This window comes from Saimiri boliviensis, chromosome 3 (assembly GCF_048565385.1).
Source record: "Saimiri boliviensis isolate mSaiBol1 chromosome 3, mSaiBol1.pri, whole genome shotgun sequence".
Taxonomy (NCBI): domain Eukaryota; kingdom Metazoa; phylum Chordata; class Mammalia; order Primates; family Cebidae; genus Saimiri; species Saimiri boliviensis.
In genome coordinates, this window is record NC_133451.1 from 152,032,291 (window position 1) to 152,058,989 (window position 26,699).

The following is a 26,699-nucleotide window of genomic DNA, read 5'->3' on the forward strand; positions in this document are numbered from 1 at the left end:
CATATTGCTATACGCATATCAGAATGGCTAAAATTAAAGATATTGATAATACTAAATGTTGGCAAGAATATGGAGAAACTTGATCACTCATACCTGGGAATGTGAAATGGCCTAGCTACACTAGAAAATATTTTAGCAGTACTTTATAAAACTGGACTTACTATATGACCCAGTATTTTCATTCTGGGGAACTTATGCCAGATAAATGAAAATTTATTTTCACACAGAAGTTTTCACATACATATTCATAGGAGGTTTTTTCTAATAATGTTAAACTTTAAATTCTCCAAATGTCTTTCAGTGGGTGAACAGTCAAGCAAACTATTATACATCCACATCATGAAATACTATTCAGCAATAGAAAGAAACAAACCATTGATATACTCAACAAATTTAATAAACCCCAAGAAAATTATGTCGTGTGAGAAAAGTTAATGTCAAAGGCATACATATTGTATGATTCCAATTCTTATGAAATGACGTAACTATAGAGATGGAAAATTGGTGATTGTCAGAGGTTAGGAAAAGGTTAAGGGTGAGGTGTGGTTCTAGAAATCGTATCTTGATTGGTGGAATGGTCATATAAAGCTACCCTGTGATAAAATTACATCAAGCTATACACACACAAAGACACAAACATGAATTCATGTTCTACTGGTGAAAAGTACGTAAGCTCTATGGATTGTACCAACATCACTTTCCTTAGTGTGATACTGCATTCTACTTAGACAGGTGTTAGAAGAGGAAGAGGCCAGGTAAAGGGTACATGGGACCTCCCTGTACTTGTGTACCTTCCTGTGAACCTATATTTATTTCAAATAAAAAATTTAAACATGAAGTGAGCATTTGGATTTTATTTTTATAGGAGGTGTTAGAAAGGGATCTGTTTTTGTTTCCCAGGACAGTGCTCTAAATAACAGAAACTGGGTGACTTAAAACAACAGAAGTTTGGTCTCTCACAGCTCTGAAGGCTAGAAGTCCAAAATCAGAAGCGGAATCCCTTCTGGAGTCTCTGAGACAGAATCTGTTCCATCCTCCTCTCCTAGCTTCTGGTGTCTGCTGCAATCCTTGTAGTTTCTTGACAGCTGCATCACTCCAATTTCTGCCCCTGTTGTCAAATAGCATTCTGTGTGTGTGTGTGTGTGTGTGTGTGTGTGTGTGTGTGTGTGTGTTTACAAATTTCATTTGACTTATTGCATCAGTCATCAGAGTAGGGCCTATTTTAATCCAGTATAACTTCATCTCCACTTGAGTATCTGCAAAGACAAGAGGCGGAATCTCACTCTGTCACCAGGCAGGAATGCAGTGGTGCAATCTTGACTCACTGCAACCGCTGCCTCCTGGATTCAAGCAATTCTCCTGCCTCAGCCTCCTGAGTAGCTGGGACTACATGAATGCACCACCATGGGCAGCTGATTTTTGCATTTTTAGTAGAGATTGCATTTCACCATACTGGCCAGGATGGTCTTGATCTAACCTCGTGATCTGCCGACCTTGGCCTCCCAAAGTGCTGGGATTACAGGTGTGAGCCCAGCCTGTAATCCACGCCCAGCCCAGCCTCCCTCTTAATTTATGTTCCTGCTCAGAGTGATGTCTCACCTGACTTGAACATTTTCTAATTCAATAGATTTCTTTAAAATTCAGATCATGAAACATTCTTTAATATTTAGAACCATACTTGGCTACATCTTTTCCAAAACTCTTTCGTAATTATACTTTGTACTGGCTTCATGTTTAGAATGTAGGCTCAATGAAGTCTGTGCATGGTGCTGATTAGATCTAGAGTTGTATCTTGTGTATGTCCCTTCAAGGGTAATAGTGAATATACAAAAGACACTATTAAATGACTGATTGAATATGTGAATGTATCTTTAAAATAGAGAGGTGAGATAATGACTTACATGTGGATTCTGAATAAATGTTTGTCTTCTTAAAAAGTAAGAGAGAATAAGGACACCTGAATTAAAATTGCATAAAATTGCAGGTTTCAAGAGGATAAAAATCATAAACTATGTAAAAAACTGTTATATAATGAAAAATGTTTTATTTCTTCTACTGCGATTTCAAAGTTTCAGTTGTTTGCAGTGATACAGGAATAAAAATAGATTTCATATAACAAAATGGAGCTAATCAACAAAAATAAAAGAGATTTTGGTGCTTACATGTCTATTCCCTCTCTCTCTTTCCTCTGGAGTCTTTCTAGTTATATTCCTAGGCTAATCAAATGCTGCCTTCCCCTTAGTTTCCTATTTATTTTTCTTGGGATCTTGAATTACCTCAGCCCAGAAACTTTCCCCAGTGGAACCTGCAGAAATGATCTGTGGGATCTTATTTTTAGAATGTTGGTTATATAAAATTTAATGAATTATAGTTTTAGTTTACCATTTTTGGTTCTTATGACTTAGATACTTCCCTTAATGTCATTATAATTTCATTATGTTTGTTATATTTTGACTGCCATTATGGCTTGTTTTATATCCTATGTTAATTACTTTGTTTCTCTTTAAAACTAATTTTCTCCTTCACTACTCAAGGGGATTCTTTTCCTCACACAGTAAAAGAAAAACCAACAACTTCTCTAAAATATAAACAAACACTAGCTTCAAGGAGAAATAATTCAATTCACTACAAAAATATCTATTTTGTAATCACTATGTATTTATAAAGCAACATGCAAGGCACTGCATAAGGTGACAGAAACAGATATGGAGCATTTATTGGCTTTCTAGGGTTTACAGTCTTGTTAAATGCATGAAAATATGAATACCTTTAATTGTATTACAGATGAAGTAAAATGACAAGACTTGGAAAATTGCATAGACATGGACATTCGGAAGACTGAGAGGAGATAGAGTAGAAAAGAGAAGTAAGGAACAAAACAAAAAAGAAGGTTAAGATATTTATCACAATTTATTGGATAAACCATTGTTTAAATAGGGACTAAAACAGATGAAGATTCTAACAGATAAAATAATTGAGTTTTGATGAATTCTGCATCTGCTCTCTAACCATTTTAGGCCTTAAGAAAATTATTCTATCTACTTAAACTTCAGCCTTTTACTGTAGCTGAAAAGTAAGTATAAAAAGACCACCTATCTTATGAAGATGTTATAAATGTTAAGTGAGAGTCTTATAAAAACTTCAAAGATTTTATATAGTGTTCTATATTTTTTCTTTTTTTCACCTTTTTTTGGCAGAAAATCTGATTGTTATAGGAAAAATGTATGAATAAAGGTAAACATCCTGTAAATATTTGCTAAGTAAACTCTGAAATATATTAAATATAGTATATCATGACCAAGTAGGATTAATCCCAGTAAGTGAAGGATGAATTTGATTGATTAGCGATTCTACTTATTTAATTTTCCTTATTTAAACTAAAGGGGAAAATGTAGGCACGTAATTGTGGAAAAAAATCTTTCACCTAAAGTCAATACCAATGTGTATAAAATCTTCAAGCAGTCTGGGCAGTATTTCGTTTTTGTAATTCCAGTACTTTGGGCAGCATAGAAAGACTCCCATCTCTATAAAAATCATAATTTAAAAAATATCCAGGCATAGTTGTGTGGACCAGTAGTCTTAGCTACTTGGGAGACCTAGGTGGAAGTATCTCTTGAACTCAGGAGTTCAAGGCTACAGATAGCCACGATTTGTCATTGCACTCTAGCCGGGGTAGCAGAACAAGATCCTGTCTCAAAAACAAACAAGCAAACAAACAAAACAAAAACAAAAAGAAACTCCTAGCAAACGAAAGATAACAGGACACTACCTAAAAAGAGTAAATAACAAACCCAAGCCAACGCAGTTTTAATGGTAAAATGTTGGAAACGAATTTTTTTTAAAGTAATGAATGAAAGAAATGTCTTTTCCTACCACTATTTCTAGTCAATATTATGTCTGAGGCCTTCATCAATTCAGGAAAATAGAAAAAAAAAAAGAAGAACCAGCATAATGACTGGAGAGAAGTAAAAATAATAAGAAACTGACAAATTCACAGAGTAGGTAAGATTTTTAAGTCAATATTTTGGTATAAAACTATTTTAAAAGGATAAAATGTACAATATGATATACATAAGACACATTTAACAAAGAATGTCCAAATCCTTTATGGATGAATTATTAACTTTATTAAAATCATAAAAGATCACAAAATTGAACATAGACTATATTCATGAATAAAAAAGATTCAGTATCACAAAGATGTCAACTCTGTCTAAATTAATGAGTAATATCAATGTAATTCTAATAAAAATCTCATCTTTTCTTTGGTGGAACTTGACAAACTGATCTGAAAATATACATAATAGTAGAGACATAATGGTAGACAAGATAATTTTAAGAAAGAACATGAGGGCATTGATGCATTGACACATGTTAAGGCATACCTACCATAAAACAATGGCAGTTGAGACAGCAGATTTGGCTGTGGTGCAGACAAATGGCCAATGCCGCAAAAGAAAGTGCCCAGATGTAACTATGCATTTCTGAACACTTTGTATATAAAGAAGGTGTAATTATAGATCTACATAGAGAAAAGAACAACTAATTAGGATGAAAGTGGTTTTCCATTTTAAAAAGTTGTCAGGGGACCATAGCTCACTCCTGTAATCCCAGCAAGTTGGGAGACTGAGGTGGATGGATCACTTGAGATAAGGAGTTCGAGACCAGCCTGGCCAACATATAGTGAAACCCTGTTTCTACTAAATAATACAAAAATTAGCTGGGCATTATGGAGCATGCCTGTAGTCCCAGCTACTTGGGAAGCTGATGCTGGAGAATCCCTCAAACCCAGGAGGCAGACATTGCAGTGAGCCAAGATCTGTGCCACTGCACTTCAGCTTGGGCAACAAAGCAAGACTCTGTCTCGCAAAACCAACCAAGAAACAAACAAAAAGTGACCTATACTTCACATCATATACAAAATGTTGGAGTAACAAATAATTCTCTGCAAGAAAGTTTTAAAACTTTTAGTACATGATATGAATTTTCTTCATGAATTCAGGTTACAGAGTATTTAATAAGATCTGAAAATAAAAAACAGTGTCTGAAAAGACACCATTTAAATATTAAGAATTAAGTTTGGGCTGCAAGAATATATTTAAAAACATAAAATCGGTAGAGAATTAGTATCTAGACTTTAAAATGCCCTCCTATAAATCAAAAATAAAATATAAAAATACTAAATTGTTAAAGGAGCGAATATATTAACTTACTTTCCTGGTCAAAGGACTGTGTAGCCCATTAATATATGAAAATATTTTCAATTTCAAAAGAAACTATGAAAATGTAAAATTATAATCACATTTAAATGTCTGTCATGCTCCTAAACGAGACAATAATTTCAATGGCTGCCAATAACAGTGTCAGAAAGGCTGTAGACAAATAGGCAATCTCATATATGTTGGCTGCTGGTGGAAGTTTAAATTTTTGCATCCACTTTGGGGAGCAATTTGGCAATCTCTAGTAGAGCTAAATATGCATACCCTGTGTCATTGACAAACTCTCCCACAAGTGCACAAGAAAAAATACAGAATGTTTGTATCAGCATTTTTATAGCAAATCAACAACACAATAGAAAACTCTAAAACAGCATCAATAAACAAACCAATACATTTGGTACAGTCATCCAGTGGAAATCGACCTAATTGTAAAACTAACGAAATAGATTTACATTTATCAACATAGATAAACCTAAAATAAAGTTGAACTAAAAAGAATTTTCAGGTGAGCACATAAAATAGGACATGATTTATATAAAAAATATGCACACCATTATTTAGAGACATATATGTAAGTAGAATTTGTATAATGAACATGGAAATAATACAGCGTGGAATCATGATTGTAGTTAGCTCTGGGAAGACGGGGGAGTAGGGAGATGAAGGTGATCTAGGACTTCAACTCTGCTTATAGAAGTTTATTTCTCAGACTGCGTGGTGGCTACCTATTGTTTATAATGTTATATGACATATATATAATAAGTATATAATATATAACACATGTATGATATCATGTATGTTGATGGGGTTTGGCAGTGTCCTCACTCGTCTCATCTTGAATTGTAGTTCCCAGAATCCCAACTTCTCTTGAGAGTGAGGAGGCCGAGGTAATTGAATCATGGGGGCAGTTACCTCCATGCTGTTCTCATGATAGTGAGTTCTCAAGAGATCTGATGGCTTTGTAAGGGCTTTTTCCCTTTTCCTCTGCACTTTTCCTTGCTCCTGCCGTGTGAAGAAGGATGTGTTTGCTTCCCCTTCTGTCATGATTGTGAGTTTCCTGAGGCCTCCCCAGTCATGCTGGTCTGCAAGTCAATTAAACCTCTTTCCTTTATGAATTTCCCAGTCTTGTGTATGTCGTTTGCAGCATGAGAACAGACTAATATGCATAGAGTTTATGCTTATATATATTAATATATATGATTATAAGCATAAAAGTATATATGCATATTATATATCATATGTTATATACTATATGTAATTATTTACATAATACTTTTGCATGTCTGATATATATCAAAATAAATATTATGTAATACATAATGCAGGGAGGAGGTAAGATAAGAGAGTATTGCCCGAGTACAAATATGTAACCTGATGGCTCAGTCTGCTGTTCAAAATAAGAATGGTGAATGTTTGACCAAATATTCTGCTAATGCATTACAAGGGTCACCAAACCCTCAGCTGCACACCAGATTTCCAGTGAAATGTCTGATTGATATTACAGAGTCATTATTTACCTGCCAGCCTTTCCCTTCAATCAACTCCACATTTTATGCATCATTATTATTTTGCACACCAAATTCTGTATCACTCAGGAAGCAAAACACAAATAATAGCGACGGCAGTGGCCATCAACATCAATAGTGAGTTGGAGTGCTAGTTCTCTGGGTGTCATCACAGCCACTCAAACCTCAGCTGCACACTCTGGCCTCCTGCTCCATGAAGCAGGCAGGAACCCTGCCCTCCTGGGTGGGGCTACAGCCAGCCAAACTTCAGCTGTGGATCTTAGTCTCCCTGTGCTCTTGGTGGGGGGCAGGAGCAGGCAGGATCTGCCCTCCTAGGTGCAGCTGCAGCTACTCAACCTGGGGTTGCAGACCTGGGCTTCCCACTCCATGGAGGGGGCAGGAGTGGAGGACAAATGAGAGCCCTGCGCCTTCTGAGTTGGTGGAGCAGAGGTTCCTCAGGTGCTGTTGCAGCCACCCTCCCAAGTGCAGGACCCAGGCATCTCTGCAACCTGCACCCTCAGGGGCTCTGGTAGGACCCCTTCATCCCTGCTGACTCAGGGGTTTCTGCCCCCTGCTGCCTGGCCTCTCTCCCCTCCCAGGGCCTGCTCTGATATCCTAGAGGGGTTGGGGCTGAGCTCTAGGGCCATGAAAGGAAGCAGAAGGCAGACAGATTCCTGGGCAAAAGTAAGCAGTAGGATAAGGTCTCTTCTTCAGGCCAGGGAGGTCCTAAAGCCTAGGGGCTTAGCTGCCAGTCCCATGGACCAGGGTGGAGATTTGTGATGCCTCCTCTGGCCCACGCATGGCTGCCCGTGGACCAATCTACATGCACTTCCTCCCTTCTGAAGTCCATAAAACTCCCAGGTTCAGGCATAGCAGGGTAGATGACAGAGAGACAACAGGCTGATCAGCTGAAGAGAGGAGCTATCCTCTTTGCTCATAGCTAGAGCTGGTAGATGAACATGATGGGCTGACCTGTCAGCAGAGAGAAGCCAGCCTCTCCAGGATCACCTATCTGCTGAGAGCTGACACTCCATGAGATGACTGCCTACAGAGAGGTTTTCCACCCACTGTGGGTTTCCTCTGAGTTGTTATAACTCTCAAAGCTCTTATTCATCTTGTTCACCTTCTACTTGTCTGCATACCTCATTCTTCCTGGATGCGTGACAGGAACTTGGGCAAAGGTGCCACTGGCCATGGAGGTTTCCAGCCAGAAAAGTAATACCCTAACAATCCTGTAACAATAGTGACATAAATAAATTATTTTTTCCTCATACAACATTATGAGCATAGGTAATTCTGAGCTATTTTGGGAGAAAGGCAGATCACAGCTGGAATGGAACTGCCGTAGTCCTTAGGAACTCAGACATTGATCTTTTTCATCTACTATTTCTATAATGAGGTTGCAACTATCTAGAATTACATCTATAATGCTCATGTTTCAGGCAGCAGAAAAAAGGGCAATGAAAAGGAAAAGTGTTTTTCCCCCATTTAAGGACCTTCTCAGGAATCTCAGGTATCAACATTATGCACATTAAATGACTAACTTGAGCTGAAAGGGAAGCAGGGAAGTGAAGTACTGTAGCGGGAGGCTGACCTGAGTACAATTGTTTTCTGCTATTCTGAATGTTTATTAAAGTTTTAATTCCTTACTAGATCTATTTCTCTTGTATAAGTTGAATCCCCAATCGATTCTTCAGGATGTTTACTGTGTTTTAGGAATCGCTGAAGAGTCATCACGGTGGTTGAAGAAAAGCAGTCAGTTCGTATGCTCATGCTTCTGCTAAACTTGAGGTCTTCATTGACCTGTATGCAGATGTCCCTTAAGTACCTGTTCATGAGACATCCCACAAGCATTTGTTCTAGAAGTGTCTGCACTCCAGGTGCTGTCAAAATTTTGGGATGTTCCTTCAAGTGACTCAGCACTATGTTTGTTTTTTTCTGAATCTTGGCTGCTTCCACATTTTGTTTCCAGTAAATCTGCTCAAACCTCCACCATCTTCAGGACCACAAGGTGGGTCCTCTGGCTCCCAATAGGAACATGCAGGAATGTTTGCACCCTTTCAGAATGAGGTGAATGCTAAACAATAGAAACTTCAGCCTCTCCTTATCTATCTAAAAATGTGTTACTGTACTTTTAATGTGTTACAGCTAAGCCATTGTTTTTTAGCTTAGGAACAATCTTTTGTCAAAGGTCAAAATCGATAGCACTATAAAAATACAATTTTTTGTTATTTCTTCCTGCATTTTATAGGAACTTATTTTCACTGCATATTCAACTTTCTTTTGTTTCAGCCTTAAAAACAAGAGCAAAGCAAATTGTTTAACTTCTTTTTCCTTCCTCTATCTTGTCTTTTTCCTACTTTCCTTCTGACATCAGAAAAGTCATCTACTCTTCCCTTTTACCAAATGAAAACTTGTTGACATTTTCTAATTATTTTTTACTGTATTTGGAAATGCCTACCCATCTTCTGTGTAAAAGTCCTGCAGCTTAAACTTAGTGATAGGAAGAAACAAAGTGAATTTATTTTGTAGAGGAAAAAAAATGCATCAGTCTAATGTTCTGTATATATTTTATGTGAGTGTCTGTATGCCTTTGAACGTTGTCCCATGTAGACACTCATTCTTTCCCAAACTCATCATTTTCATGTCTTACAAGAAGTAATATTGAGTCCAGTCTGCTCAGATCTTGACTCTGTCTTATCCGTTTTAACTCAGGAGACCACAGAATGCCAATGCATTCTCTCCAGCCTGATTCTGTTGCATTTGCAGAAGGCAGGAGTATCTTTGGTCTCAGTGTTTACTCTGCTTCAAGGGACTACAGATGGGTGAAGTTTTGGACAATGGACTGAAAGAAGCAATACCCAGGTGATTCTGAGTCAGGACTGGCTCTCTTATGCATTAACTGAAAAGGAACATCCCTCACCATCACAAATATTGTGAACATTTCAATCTATTTTATATCTACTAATGACAATTTATTTTCCCTCTAAGAGAAAATTTTTTAACCATCTTCTGGCTTTTGATGGTCACTCCATATATTGACTAATAGTGAATAGTGAATTGCCCAGATTGCTTTGCCTATTAATTCTAGTTTTGATGTCAGTCATCAAAGGATTGTATCAGGGTGTGGTAAAAATCATACTGCTACACATCACTCTTTTATTAGCTTTTTTTTGGTTAAAAATTATATTCTTAAACAATAGTAAATACTTACAAAGCATTTGTAAAGAGAAGATACCGTTCTTTGTGCTTTATCAATATTTATCTCGTCTAATCCTTATAAAAACCCTACTAATATCTTTATCTTACAGATGGAAAGACTGAGGAGCAGAAACATTATAAAACTTGCTTCAGGCCTTATGGTTAGAAAGTAGTGGAACCAGAATTCAATCCAAGCGGTCTATCCCAGAATCTGTGCTTTAAACAGAATATCATACTACTATTCTCAGGGGCCTGAATCTGATCACTATATTGGCTAATCAAATAAATGTTTGCTCTTGAAAATTATTGTATAAGACTCTGGAATGTAATACATTTGACAAAAAATTCGTTCAATTCTGTGGTGAGCAGAACCCTCTTTAAGGTCAGCCATCTTGCTCCAGGCAACAAATCTCGGTATTTCTGTGCACTATTGCACTTCCCTTCAAAAATCTATAACAGGCATTGACATACAAAGAAAAGTATTTATTAGTACAAATATATATTTAAAAATATTTATTAGTTTTAAGAATGTTACGGTGGTTGTTGATCTGAGATAAGATCCTTGGAAAATATTGAACAAAATATGTTTAAATTATAGATGGTAGGAAAGCATGAACAAACAAATTGATGAGAAGGGAAATAACCGAAAAAAATAGATATGTCACTAATTAGAGAGGCAAGAATATTGAAAAGCAACTTTAAGGAGAATTAATGAAGACTTATTGTTGAATGAGGGAAATTAGTGCTACAAAGGAAGACACCAGCTATAGGACAGATGGGTAAAAGTAATGGAGGCAAGTCTGCAACAATGAGAGGCTGTTGGTATTCTGAGATCAGAAAAGTATCAATGCCTACCAATTAGTAATCCTTGCAAGATAATTAAAAGTAGAAACATAAGAGAGTTTTCTTAATGGTATGATAGGAGCTGATTCAAAGGAAAAACAATATTGGAATGGGTAGTAGAAGATTAAAGCAGTCAAGACACTGAAGGCAGATAGCGTTGGGGTATTTGGTTTTCTGAGTGGTATGATAGGAGATAATTCAAATGAGAATTCACTTGAGAGTATAGAGTAGAAGAACTGGAAGTCACAAAGGTTCTAAAATAAAAGAGAATTTAGTGTTCTCTTAGGGAAATGAGACAGGCAGATTTGGAAACTGGCAGAGTTACAAAGATGAATTTCACTTAATATGAATGTTTTATTATTTTCAGTCCATTTAGGAAAAGTTATTGCAATTTTAGTGTTCAAGAGACAATTGGAGGCAAATAGATGTCACACTGAAAGTAATGTAACTAATGTGAGGGGATGTGATTTTTCAGTGCTATACAAAACTATCCAGTAGCTAGCATATTGCAGTTCTATTCTATCCACATATAATGGAAGAACTACCATGAGAATTTATCTTCCTGGTCATTCAGTATCATAAATTTAACTTTCTTGCCTACACTTACTTTTGTGTAATTATACTTTTTCACCATCTTATATATTAATCTGTCAACCACAATTAGAGCCTTTTGTTGAATTCCTAAATAAGTAAATGGCTTTGATAAAGTTGGGAAATTCTTTGAAACAGTGCTTTAAAAAGGAAATAGCTTCTCACAATTAATTGACTTGAACTCTCTGTAACATAAGAAAAATTTCTTTACTAAAAAGGAATAGGCAGAAGACCTGTCTTAGTTCATTTTACGCTGCTATAACAGAACACCCGAGACGAGTAATTTATAAAGAAATGAGACTTAAAGCTTACAGTTCTGGAAGCTGAGGAGTCCAAGGTTGAAGGGTCTTCATCTTGCAAGAACATTCTTGCTGCATTATGCTATGGCAGAAAGCATAAAGGCAAGAGCATGAGAGACAGGCAGAGAAAGAGAGAGAGAGAGAAAGAGAGATAGATAGATAGAGAGAGAGAGAGAGAGAGAGAGAGAGAGAGAGGAGGGAAGGAAGGCTGAACTTACACTTTTTATCAGAAACTCTTTTCTGCCATAACTAACTTACTGCTTGGATAATGGCACTAACCCATTCATGATGGCAGAGCTCACATGATCTAATCACGTTAATGGTCCAACCTCTTAATATCATCACAATGTCAATTAAACAAGAATTTTTGGGAAAATATTCAACCCATAGCAGGACCTAAATAGACCTTTATTTTTTTCAAAGAAGACGTTAATATTGCCAACAGACATACACAAAGGTGTGCAAGATCACTAATCATCAAGAAAACACAAATCATAATCACAATGAACTATCACTTTCATGCCTGTTAGGATAGTTATTATCAAAAAGACAAGCACTAACGAGTATTGGGTGGGTATGGAGAAATGAAAACCTTTTACACTGTTGGCGGGAGTGTAAATTGGTAGAGCTATAATGAAATACATATGAAGGTTTCTCAAAAATTGAAATAGAATTATATGACCCAGCATTTTATTTTCTAGATATATACCCAATGAAATGACAATCAGCACTTCATAGAGATGTCATTCATTGCGGCATTATTCACTATACCAAAAATATGAAATAAACCTATATAGTCCATCAGCAGACAAATAAAGAAATCGAATACACATACACACAACAGAATATTATTCAGCTGTAAAAAAGAAAGAGATCCTACCATTTGTGTCAATATGAGTAAACTTGGAGGATATTATGCTAAGCAAAATAAGCCAGACACAAAAAGAAAAATACTGCAATCTCTTTTCTGAGTGGAACTTAAGAAAAGTCAAACACATAGAAACAGAGAGTAGAGCAGTTGTTACTAAGAGTGGGTATGGGGGAAGGATGAGAAAATGTAGATCAAATGGTACAAAGTTCCAGTTATGTAGAATGAATATGCCTAGAGCTCTAATGTACGGCGTAAAGATTATAGTTAGCATTATACCGTACATTAAAAATTTGCTAAGACAGTAGATTGTAGGTACTCTTACTACAAAAAAAGACGTAACTATTTGATGGTGAGAAAGTATATGAAGTGACAGATGTGTTAATTTTTTTTACTGTAGTAACCATACCACCATGTATTAATATATGTATATTAAAAAGATCATGTTCTACACCTTAAATATATTGAATCAAAACTTAAAAAATAAAATGGAGTAATTTTTAAAAAAATAAATAAGATGGTACAAAATAATGAAAAGGGCTTCAAGATGGCTGACTAGATGCAGTTAGTAGGTACCTCTTCCACAGAGAGGAATCAAAATGGTGAGCAAATATTCACACTTAGAATACATCATCTAAGAGAGAGCACTGGAATTCAATAGAGAAACAAAAGGAACCATGAAAAGCCAGACAGGGCTGGGATTGGTATGAAGCTGGGAGAAGCTCCCTGAGGTGGCACATAGTAAAAGACCCCTGGGGCTCCACACTTCTACCCGGGACTATTACAATCCTGGCTATGAGAAAGTCCTTCTATCCTCCTGGGCCTCCAAACTAACTCAGGAAGGTGCCTAGAGATTGCGGGAAGGCATTGCTCAAACTCACATGCAGTCCCAGACATTTTCGAGCCCCCAGCTGCTGCAGTCCTATGCCATCCTAAGAGCCCAGCCCCCAGAGGCTTGCTTTCTGCCCTGAAGCTGCCACTGCAACCTCAGGGCAAGGGAAGAAGTGGAAAGGCCAGGCATTTTTGCACCCCCAAAGACAGACATCATCACCACTGCTGTGAGATGAAGGAATGAGCAAACCATGTGCCCCAACAGCTGCCAGCCTCCACTGCTCTTTCTCAGAGGAGCTTGGCCTTTCTGGTGGCAGGTTAGCCATGTAGCCAATTAACATTTAGCTGCAGCCTCATGCCATTCTGAGAGCCCAAGCCTCAGAGGCTTGTGTCCTGCCCTGGGGCTAACACCACTATATCTACCACTTATCATCACTGCCAAGAGCTAGGGAGGGAGCAGGGAGGCCATGCACTTTTGTGTACTTTAGGATAGATACCTCTGCCACTGCGGTGGGACAGAGGCATGAGTAAACCCTATGCCCCATGGCTGCCTACTTCTGCTGCTCCCACTGAGAGGGGCATGCCCTTCCTGATGGCAGGCCTGCAGCATAACAACCCTGCCCCCACCTGACTATTCTGCCATCAGCCTGGGAGCAGCCCAGTTCCCCCTATCATAGCTATCATGTGAACTCTTGGAACCTGGGGACAAATACACTGGTCTGGTCCCAGTCTAGCTCTCCCAGGACTCTTGCATACAATTCAGGGGACTATCTAGGGGCTTGTGAATTGGGAATTGCTTTGCCCAGTTCAATACCACTAGTACCTGATCACCCCATGGGGTCTGAGATCAGGGCAACCCAACTAGCAGACCCCATCCCATCATCCCAGCTGGTATCCACTCCTCGGCCAAAAGACAGAGAGCCTTACCCTGTCTATACAAAGTGGCAGCGCTTCTGCATTTTGAGACTAGAGAAGAACTTCCACCCTGAAACCAATCGGATGGAGAGCTGAAAAGGCATTTTTTAGTTCTCGGGTAAATTATGAGCTGAAGATAGACAACACTATTGGGCTGAACTGAGTCCGGAGCCCCAGTACAGGAGTGTAATCCAGAAACAAATCATTTTTTTCTGGCTACCTAAGACATACAGCTGGTGCAGCTCCTCCTAGACATATAGAGAACTTGGTGATTGTCACCAGGAGTGGGCTGCAGCAGTCCCATCAGGGATGGTGCCTGTGATCATCACTGGGGTATACATGAGTGAGCTTTCCAGTGCAACTCTGCCTAGCATTGTCATCTTGTCCCCACAACCATGGTGCTGAGCAAGGAACTCAGGATACCAGGCATTCCACAGTCAAGCCTATTGCCTGAGGCAACAAAGAGCACATCCCAGGAAACAAATACCAAGCACATACCCATCTGCTTCTATTCAGCTAGTTCTTGCTCATAAGCGTCATCTACTGGCCTGGAGGCTGAACTGCACAACTCAATACAAAACCAGCTGACAGAAGTGCACAGCCACGGAGAATGAGATAAGATTACTGAAAGCTCTGCAAATTGCAATCCCGAGAAAGGGAATTAATCTCCTAATACAACCAGTACATCACTACTACAACCAGCATTTGAGAAAAAATACCACACAAAAGCTAACTATAACCAAGAAATTCATACAGAGCCTTAGCTTCCTGAAAGCACCTAAAGTCAAAACCAAATGACCGTGCAAAACACAAATTACAGTCACATCTGCAAGATGGGGAAAAAAGTCCTACCTGCATGAAAGTGAATCCAAAAATTAAAAGTGACAGCTTCTTTTGATGAGAAGGAACCAGAATAAGAACTCCGACAATACTAAAAAACAGAATATGATGACATCTCCAAAGAGTCACATATCACTTTCACAATGTATCCAATTACTAAAAAACAGAATATTATGACATCTCCAAAGAGTCACATATCACTTTCACAATGTATCCAATTAAGAATGAAAATTTTGAAATGACAGATAAAAAATTCAAAATATTATTTGTAAGGAAGCTCAATTAGATCCAAAAGAAAGTTTAAAATCAACCCAAAGAAATCAGAAAAAACAGTTCATGATATGAATGAAAGACTTACTGAAAAGATGGATATTTAAAAAACAAATTCTGGAAATGAAAAGTTAATTGAAGTAATTACAAAACACAATTGAAAATCTTAACAACAAGCTAGACCACACTGAAGAAAGTATTTCAGGGCTGGAAGATAAATCTTTTGAATTTACAGAGTCAGACAACTAAAAAAACTTTTTAAAATTAACAAAGCCTTTGAGAAATATGGGAAAATGTAAAGCATCCAAACCTATGAATCATATGTATTCTAAAGGGAGATGAAGAAAAAGGTTAAAAGAATGCAAAACTTGTTTGAGGAAATAAGTGAAGAAAATGTCCCTGGTTTTGCTAGAGACTTAGATATCCAGATTAAATAAATTCAGAGAACTCCTGGGAAATACATTGCAGGAGGGACTTTGATCAGATCAAAACTAAATGACATTGAGACCAAAACAAACAAAAACAGCAACAACAACAAAATCACTCACACACAATACAAAAGGTCACTGAAATAATGTTTGTTCTTAGAAAACACTAAAAAATAGACTTCTAGCAAGATAAACCAAGAAAAAGAATGAAAATTGAAATAAGAATCAGAAATTAAAATTGAAATAAGAAGAATCAGAAATTACAACTGACATTACAGAAATACAGAACATCATCGGAAGCTGCTATAAGCCTCTTTACACATGCAAACTAGAAAATCTTGAGAAATTGGATAAATTCCTGAAAAAGTGCAAACTCCAAAGATTGAGCCAAGAGAAAGTCGAAATCCTGAATAGACCATAATGAGTAGTAAAATTAAGTTTTAAAAAATCACCTCTCTCAGAAAATAACCTAAGCCCAGACAGACTCACCACTGAATTTTACCAGGCATACAAAAACAAACAAACAAACAAACAAACAAACAGACAACAACAACAAAAAAACCTAATAGCAATCCTATTGAAACTGCTTTAAAAAAAATTGAGGAGGAAGGAATCCTCCCAAACTTATTCTATGAAGCCAGTATTAACTCAATGCAAAAATCGATCAAGGACACAACCAAAAAGAAAACTTCAGGCCAATATTCTTGAAGAAAATAAATATCATAATCTTCAATGAAATAGCACACTGAATCTAAAAGCCCATCAATAAGATAATACACCATAATCACATTTGTTTATTTCCGGGGGTTCAAGGATGACTCACAATATGCAAATCAGTAAATGTGAATCACCTCATAGAATTAAAAAGCAAATATGACTATCTCAATAAAATCTAACATCACTTTATGAAAAACACCCTAAACAAACTAGGCAACGAAGGAGCATATCTCAAAATAATAAAACCCATATATGATAACCCATAGTCAACACCAGAATGAGAGGAGAGAAGTTGAAAGCATTACCTCTAAGAACTGGAACAAGACAAAATTGACCACTTTACTCACTGCTATACAGCATAGTACTAGAAATCCTAGCAGGAGCTTTCAGGCAAAAAAAAAAGGAAGAAATAAAAAGCAACCAAATTGGAAAAGTGGAACTTGAGTTGAATTAGCTGTCTTCACTGATGACATGGTCTCTTATCTAGAAAACCCTATATCCACCTGCAAAAGACTTCTATATTTGACAAATGACTTCAGTAAATTTTCAGGATACAAAATTAATGTACAAAAACTAAGTAGCATTTCTGTGCTTCAATAATGACCAAATTGAGAACCAAATCAAGAACTCAATCCCATTTATAATAGCAACAAAGTATAAAATGAAATAGCTGGGAATATATTTAACCAAGGAGATGATAGATCTCTACATAGAGTGGTATGAAAGACCTGTGAAAGAAATTGTAGATGACACAAATGGAAAATCATCTCATGCTCATAGATTGGTAGAATCAATATTGTTAAAATGACCATGCTACTCAAAGCTATTACAAGTGTTATTTTTCACAGAATTAACCAAAATAATCCTAAAATTTGTATGCAACCAAAAACAAAAAACAAAAAAAAAAAAAAAAAAACAAACAAACAAAAAAACAAACAAACAAAAAAAAACAAGCCAAAATAGCCTAAGTAATACTAAGGAAAAATAATCAAGCTGGAGATATCACATTATTCCACTTCAAATTATACTAGAAGGCTTTAGTAACCACAAAAGCATAATACTGGAATAAAAATAGACACCCAGATCAATGGAAAAGAAAAGAGAATCCAGGAATAAAGTTGCATACACCAACTGATCTTTGACAAATTTGGCAGAAAATATGCACTAAGAAAAGGACACCATATTCAATAAATGAGGCTATGCAAATTGGATAGCCATTTGCAAAACGATGAAACTGTACTCCTCTCTCTCACCATATACAAAAATTAAGTCAAGATGGATTAAAGACTTAAATGTAATACTGTATCTAAAATTATAAAAATCCTTTAAGGAATTCTAGGAAAACCTCTTCTGCACATTGCCCTAGGCAGTGAATTTAAAACTAAGACCTCAAAAGGAAACCCAACAAGACCAAAAGTAGACAAAGAGAACTTCAAGTAAAAAGCTTCTGCACAACACAAGAAATAATCAGTGGAGTAAACACACAGACTACAGAAGGGAGAAAATATTTACAAGCTATGCATCTGACAAAGAACTGATATTCAGAATCTACAAGGAGCTCAACTCAGTGAGAAAACAGACACACACACACACACACACACACACACACACACACACACACTAAATGATCTCATTAAAATGTGGGCAAAGGACATGAACAGAAACTTCTTAAAAAAAAAAAAAAGGCGTACATGTGGCCAAGAAAGGTGAAAAAATCATTAACATCACTAACCATCAGAGATATGCAAATAAAAAACTACGATAAGATACTATCTCAGAATGGCTATTATCAGAAAGTCAAAAAGTAAGAGATGTTGGCAAGGATGCAGAGAAGAGGGGACCTTTCTTATACACTGTTGGTGGGAATGTAAATTAGTAAAACTTCTATGGAAAACAGTATTGAGATTTCTCAAAGAACTAAAAGGACTTAAATTAGAACTACCATTTGATCCAACAAACCTACTACTGTTTATCTGCCCAAAGAAAAATAAATCACTGTATCAAAAAGACATCTGCAATCATATGTGCATCAAAGCACTATTTAAAATATCAAAGTCATGGAATTTAAGTGTCCATCATTGGGTGACTGGATTAAAATGCTGTGTATATATGCCATGGAATATTATGCAACCATGAAAAAGAAAGAATGTCCTTTGCAGCAACATAGGTGGAAGTGGAGGTCATTGCATTAAATGAAATAAACCAGAAACATAAAGTCTAAAACCACTTATGAGAGATAAACAATGAGTGGACATATAGTGTGTAATATTAGACATTGGAGGCTCCAAAAGGTGGGAAGATGCAAGGGGGTGAGAGTTGAAAATTACCTAATGGGTACAATGTTTACTGTTTGGGTAACGAGTACACAAAAAACCCAGACTTCTCCACTTCACGATATATCCATGTAACAGCTGCACTTCTACACCCTGAATCTATAAAATTTAAAATCTTTAAAAAAGAAATAACAAGAAACAAACAGTATTCTTAACTTTAAATTCTCCAAAGCCATGGAAAAATTCCTGTGGGATTAGACCAACGATCTTTGCCTCACATGCTATTCACTTTGTACAGACTAACAGGACGGCCACTGTTCTCTCTTTTGTTTCCATGGGCCCTAAATTCCTCCCTTACGTGCTCTCCCCTGCGGTTGGATAATCCACTAGTGTGAATGGCTAATTTTCAGAATGAAATGTCCCATGGTCATGGAATAATGACAAGAAAAACGTGTATGTTCAGTACAAATGCAACCAGTTTTTTTTTTTTTTTTTTTTTTTTTTTTTTTTTTTTTTTTTTAATTTGAGTATTTGTGATCTTCAGTTGGTTGACTCCACAGACTTGGAACACATAGAAATGGAGGTTTGGCCATACTAATTTTAACATAAATTGAGTCTGAAACTGATTATCCTGTTACTGAACGCTGTGGAACCTGCAAAAATGAAGAGTAGGCCATGGTACGAAGTATTTGAGTAAAGTCATGTCATAAAGAGTTTTGAGGGACTGGTACCTTCCCAGTATGGGGGGCATAGAACTGGCATTCTCTCAGCTTATGTTGAATGAATACTCAACTACTACATTTCATTATTGAGTCAAAAAGTGAGAACAGAATTTGGTGAGCAAGTAGAAAGCTTATCCATAGTAAGACTAAAAAGTGTAAAATATTAGAAGAAAACTAAGTGAAGAACAGATTGAGTTAGGTTAATATTTGTGCAGCGGACAGGTAATGGATGTTTTCTTTTAAGTGTTTAGAGGAAATAGCAAGCAGGCATCAGCTCAGAGTTAGAGGTGGACTTGGTAGAAGAGAGAAAAGAAAATATGAATTAATCACCTAGAATAACGCAAAAATGAGTGGTCTGTAAATGTATACTGTGGATGCTGAATAAAAAGTAAGATCTTTCTAATATTGTTATTACTTTAAAATAAGACTTGTCAGCAGTGTGGTATACTTTCTTCAGGCATGTTCAACTGTTTGAGTGCAGGAGAAAAGTAGATGGAAGGCTGAACATAAGGTTTTATTTTACTTATAGAAGTAAGTACAGTTGAGAATTTGCTACACGTTGAGCTTATATCTATCTATGCAGTAATAATTATTCTAAAATTTAAACTTGTTAGAGAATGAAATTAGACTATTGATGAACAGTAAGTGTAAATGGGATCAAAAGCTTGGGTAGTCAGTGAGAGTTAGATGGCTGAAATTAAGACTATGGAGGATATTTTGTTTGTTATTAATCAAATGACTTTATTATTGATTATACAACCTGGTACATCTTTAGTCACTGAACATATGATATGTATATTAATTTAAGACATTAAGGTAAGTGATCGTTGGTCTGTGGTAGATAAATGGATGGATTGGGCAGTTGGGAAGCACATTGAAAAACAGAAAGAAAAAAGTCTTATGATGACATGTTTTGCAGAGATTAGGCATGGGATAGCCCACCAACAATTAGAATTATGTTGGAGATAGAGACAATGAGATTAACACAATCCCCAAAGAAAGAGGGGGAGAGACCCTGATTACCATATAAATGCCACAAAGATAGAGAGTGAATTGTATAAAATTAACAGCTGCAAATGTTAGGGTTTCTTGTTTTTGTTTTTGTTTTTATCAACTATACATTCAGTGCTTATCTTCATTGCTATGCCTTAATTTAATGAAGAAAGACACAACTTAATATTCATTGTTGTAACTGCAGCACCAAATATTTTAAGAACTCAGGAAATACTGGCTGAATAGATGAGTTAATTAGATTAAATGTTGTTTATGAATGTGTGTTGTCCATATAATGCCACAGACATATTTGGATTAAAACTTTCAAAGTGAATGAATGATTTTGTGAGAGCGTTTCCAAGGAGTGAATATTATTACATGATGTTGCTTCTATTATAAAGTATATAAATACTTATTTGTTTTTATCTTCTAACTTCTATAAAAATCATACACTGAAATGACCAAATTGAGGCAAACCAACTTCAAACAATGTTTTAAATAAAACTACATTTATGTCAATATAGTTTAAAGAAAACATGGACTATATGCAGCCTATAAAGAGATCTCTGCTACAGAATTTTGCATAATACAAGTGCTTAAAAATTTTCAGGTTTGTCACCGGGCAATATCAATATAATATCAACACTTAGAATCAGTCGTGACATGTTAAGAATAGGAAATGACCTTCTTCTTTTTGAAGGAGATAAACACTCATAAGACTAACAATATATTTTTTTTAATCCTACCCTACTTTGCTGCATCACTGGTTGCATTTGCTGAAGAGATTAGATTTTTTTTTTTGTTTGTCATATTTTATCTTCTTAATGATGATGGAATTAGAGCTTGTGGGTATCTGATATCCTGCTTAGGTAGATAGGTCCATAGCTTTTCTCCCCCTTGAGGATGAAAACCTCAAAAGGAAAAAATATACATTTTTTTTTCTTTTATTAAGACAAGGACCACTGCAATTAAAAAAAAAAAAAAAAAAAAGCAACACAGAAAAAGTTCTTCCATCAAATTTCATGATGGTTATTTCAAATTATATTCCTTAGAGACCTGGATTTCACCTGAGGTGAACCTGGCTTGTCACACAGGAGGTAAGGTGAGTGAGAGGCTCAGTATGTGTCCACTTGACACACAGAGTTTTAATCTTTATTTGTCAGACAAGAGAAACTCTGATTAGGTATGTTATATATTAAAACTTCATATATTAATGTGAAAATATTACATTGTTTATTATACTTTAGTGACATTTGTTTTCATTTCCTTCACTCCCAGTGTTGTGATAAGTACAACTGCCAAACTACTGGAGTTATCATAAATAAAGGACCCATCTTGGCTATTTGCTTATTCTAATGTTACTTGTTTACTGCATATAAATGCTAAAACCTTGGAATATTTGTTCTTAAATTGTTGTAATTCACATAATAAATGATATTTTTTCATAAGGTTAAATGGTTTCATTGTTGTACTTGGAGGAGATTTACTCTGTTTCAAGAGAATAGAGTTGTAATTAGCAAGGTGAATTCTCAGGAGCCTGATGTTAGTTTTACACAAGCAATATTGTGTGTGTACTTTTAATACGTACTGTACAATAAAGAAATGCAGTACTTTTGTAGCTAGTGAGATCTCCCTATCACTAGATCTATTCTAAAGGATTGTAGGGGTACTTTATTGAATTGGTGGTTAGAGAATTCAATAGATTTCTTCAGTGTCTAAAACTGTATGAGTTGTCTTCATATAAAAGTGGATTATTTAATTACTTGTATGATTTGATTGATAGAGTTCTTTTGATTTTACAGATTATAAATGGATGGATAAGGCCCATCTGCTTTTATTATATGATGAAAATTTAAAACCTTACATTGATTACTAAGATTGTTCAAGTTAATATACATGCTTTAACCTGTTTGTACACACTTTATTGCTGGGATAGGGGTACATTTTAAAAAAATAAATTTCACAATAAATATTAAGTTTTTCTCACTTTGTAGATATAAAATCCTATTTGTATGCAAATAAAACATTATTTTAAAAATTATATATTGTTCCAAATATTCAATTTTAAATAAAGAATATCTTTACAAAATGGCTCAATAACCAAAATAGTCAAAAGAAACAGTAAAATAAGTCCAGAGTGAGAAAAAAAAATTATTTGCTTCTGGTATGGTTCTTTCTTGACATTGAATTTATTATAAGGGAGTTTTACATTTAGTATGCCCACTGGAGTGCTATGATGCCTTAAACCAAATAACTATTAGTGCTTCCAAGATGGCAGTGTGTAGACATAATCATCTTGTTTAAGTTGGCATGCGTCAAAATAGTCAAGCATTCTATGAATCAGTGTGTTACCAAATTCATATGCTGAAAATCACTATGTTTAAGTAATAGACATGTTCCTTTCTAAGAGCTGAGGCTCAACAAAAACCTGAAATACAAGATCATTTACCTGCAAGAGGCTTCATAAGAAAACAATCAAGGTAGTCTGTGATATGGACACACTTTATTAATTGTCTATAAAAGCATGAGAAACTGGAGATCTTATCAGTTCAGTTTCTGTGCTGTATTTTTTGCATGCTATTATGGTTGGGGTATCTTACAGAAGATAAATGAACTAAAATATATCAGTTGGATTAAAATCGCCCCATTTATTCACAGCTTAGATTATTTTCTTTTTAAAGCATTACATTTGAATTTTCAGCTTTCAATAAGCTAAAGGATTGTAGAGGTGCCAAAATATTCTAGAAGATAATTCTGAGATATTAGAAAGGTTTATAATTTTTAGATTTTATCAGACTCAGCAGACAGCAAGTCTGAGAGAGAAATGTGATCTCCAATTATTTAAATATTTCTAGGCAAAAATAGTAAATTGATCTGAGAAGTTACCCTTTGGAATAATAGCAACACAATTTATTCTGCCAGTGAATGTTAAAGAATATCTTCTCCAAATAAACTAATTCTGTTTCTATTTTTCATACAGAAATTTTACTTTACAAAATGTATTTTAATTTGTTTTAGACTAGACATCATTATAGTGAACTGGTTAAAATATTCCAATTCTTTAAGCAATTATTGAGTTGTTTTAATATATTTGAGTTATTCTAACAGGTATTTTACATTAATTAATTTATAGCCCATGGTTTGTTATTTATATATAATTAATATATGAAGAATTAATGTAAATAATTAAAGGTACATTTAAATTGTTTATATGTACTTATTTACTTAATGAACATATATTTTATAATTCACTATAAATCAAACAGACCTTAGACTATAAGATAAAGGTTGCTGAAATTGGCAAAAGGGAAAAATATTAGCCTATAAATACAGATAGTCATAAAATCATTTTAATATTTTAGTTATATCAAATAATTTTACATTCTGTGATACATCTTATAGAGAAAAATATGTTCTAAACTGAGTTACTTTACCCAAATTTCCAAGTTAGTGAGAGGTCAGTGACATAAGGCAGTAATTAGACCTTTTTCAATCTTTTCCCAGACTTGATTGTGTTGAGTATGGAGATATCAGATACATAAAAAGAGCCAAAATAGATGATATAATTATGAGAGATAAAACTTTAAATTACCTATAACATCTTGTCAGGAATAAAAAAATCAGGATTTCAGGATTCAACAATTTCCAAGGTAAGGCAAAATGGGCTTATTGATTCTGAAGTTCTTTTTATAACACAAAAATATATTGATTAAAATCTCTTTTAGAGTTTCAATTGATCATGATTTTTCCCAACTAGCTTTACTGAGTATTGGAAAAGTCCCAGGTATGTTTTGACAATAAGATGAATTTATCAATATTAATAGATTTCCAGACAAGGTACTGAGTCTAGCATTTATTGAAACGTGATTTGCACAGTAGTTCTTAACGCCAAAGAATTATGCCACTTAATTTTACTACAGAAAATTAGACTTGAATAAGCATCCTTCACTAGTCAAACTAAGTAACAATTTATTCTTCGAATGATAATTTAAAATACACAAGGCCCCTTGCATGTATTGTAACAGTTAATCAACAATTAAGACAAGATTCCTATGGAGTATATTATTATTATTATTGTTACTCAATTTTTCAGATGGAAGAAAAAGGAGCACAGTTGTGACAAATTACCTGGTTAATGTCAAAATTCCACTGAGGTACTGATATAAAATTGTAGATCACAAAACACACTTAAAGCTATAGTGAATCTTTAAGTCTTGCAGCAAAAATATTAAAAGCGGCCGAGCGCGGTGGCTCAAGCCTGTAATCCCAGCACTTTTGGAGGCCGAGGCAGGTGGATCACGAGGTCAAGAGATGGAGACCATCCTGGTCAACATGGTGAAACCCCCTCTCTACTAAAAATACAAAAGATTAGCTGGTCATGGTGGTGCGTGCCTGTAATCCCAGCTACTCAGGAGGCTGAGGCAGGAGAATTGCTTGAACCCAGGAGGCGGAGGTTGCAGTGAGCCGAGATCACGCCATTGCACTCCAGCCTGGGTAACAAGAGCAAAATTCCGTCTCAAAAAAAAAAAAAAAAAAGAAAGAAAAGAAATAGAAATATTAGTGAAATAAAGAAAATAAAGAATACAGAAAGGCCGTATACATATTGAAAATGAGACAGAGAAAGAGAGAGAGAAAATATGAAAGATTAGGGTAATGGTGGCATTACAATCTTTGAGATGGACAAAACACTCCTCAATTATGTGGAACAACCCATTAGACACAATGGAAAGTCAATGGATAAATAGATAGACAGATACAGATAGATAAAACAAGAACCATACTTATCTCCTTAAACCAAAATATGTGTTAAGATAATCAAAAATGTAAACGTAAAGATAAGCTATACAATAAAATTATAGATGATTTAAAAATATTTCAAGGGAAGACATAAACACATAAATCTTAGAGAAAAAGTTAATTAAATTTGACAATATAAATATATGGTTTTTCAAACAGTTAAATATATAACCAATTAGGCAATAGAGTAATGAGGCTTGTCATTTAAATATTGATTAAAATCAATTTAAAAAAATCAACAGGCTAACAGATCATAAAAATATATGAATGTATAATTTACAACCAAAAATGGACTGAAACAAAAAAAGATACTGAACATCTTTTATAACATTAAAATATCAAGATATACCTATTTATATATTAGAATAGAATTTGTTGTAATAATAATTTGTGGGGAAATAGGCACTCCTATACTGCTAACCAGGTAGTTGTTATTAAATTAAATAAGCATACATTATTTCATCCTGCAATTCATCTAGTAAAAATGTATTTGACATATTTACTGTCAGTGTACCCCAAGATGTTCATAAACTGAAGTTTTTCTATATTATTTTAAGCAATAACACATATAATTAACACAAATGTCTTTTAAAAGAGGACTAATTAAATTATTCATTACCAGTATATACTCTAAAGGACTCTACACTGTTATTGTAGCATGAAATACTTAAGATATATTGTAAATTAAATTACAAAGTAGAGAATTCAAAATGTGGGTCACATACTCCCACTTGTATAAAATTGAAACATAGAATTACGGAAATTTTTCATACGGATACAAATGACTATTTTCATAGTGATAATTTTCCAAGAATAGAATTATAGGTAAAGTTTGGGAAGATGTTTTACCTTTTATAAACCTTTTAACTATTTTATAGCATATATTATAAACACATAGTTTATAATATGTATAGGAGTTTTTATGGTAAGACAAATAAAGAAACAGCAATGTTAAAGTTATTAGTGTTACTATATACCAAACATTGTACTATGCTCTTTATATTCACATGTAACTGAATCCTTAAAAAAATTTTTTAAGAAATTATCATTATTTTATCTTGCCTTGTACAGTCAAAATGAAATAGAAGAGCAGAGAAGTTAAATATCTACCTCCATTTGTATGACCAGAAAGTGACCGTGTTGAGAAGCCTCATTTCCAAATTTCTGCTCTTCAGTACCTTACTCAAAGGTCATGTAATCAATATCTGACGTAAAGGATAGTGCTCCTGTTATAAGCTCCTGACCTACTTTTCATTTGACCTCACTTACATTTTATGTTAACATGGAAGAAGCAAATAGTTTTATATAAATCAGAGACAAATTAGTGTCAGTAGAAATTAAGTAATTCTTCCTTTGTCTATCACATTATCTGAGTATTTATATCTTT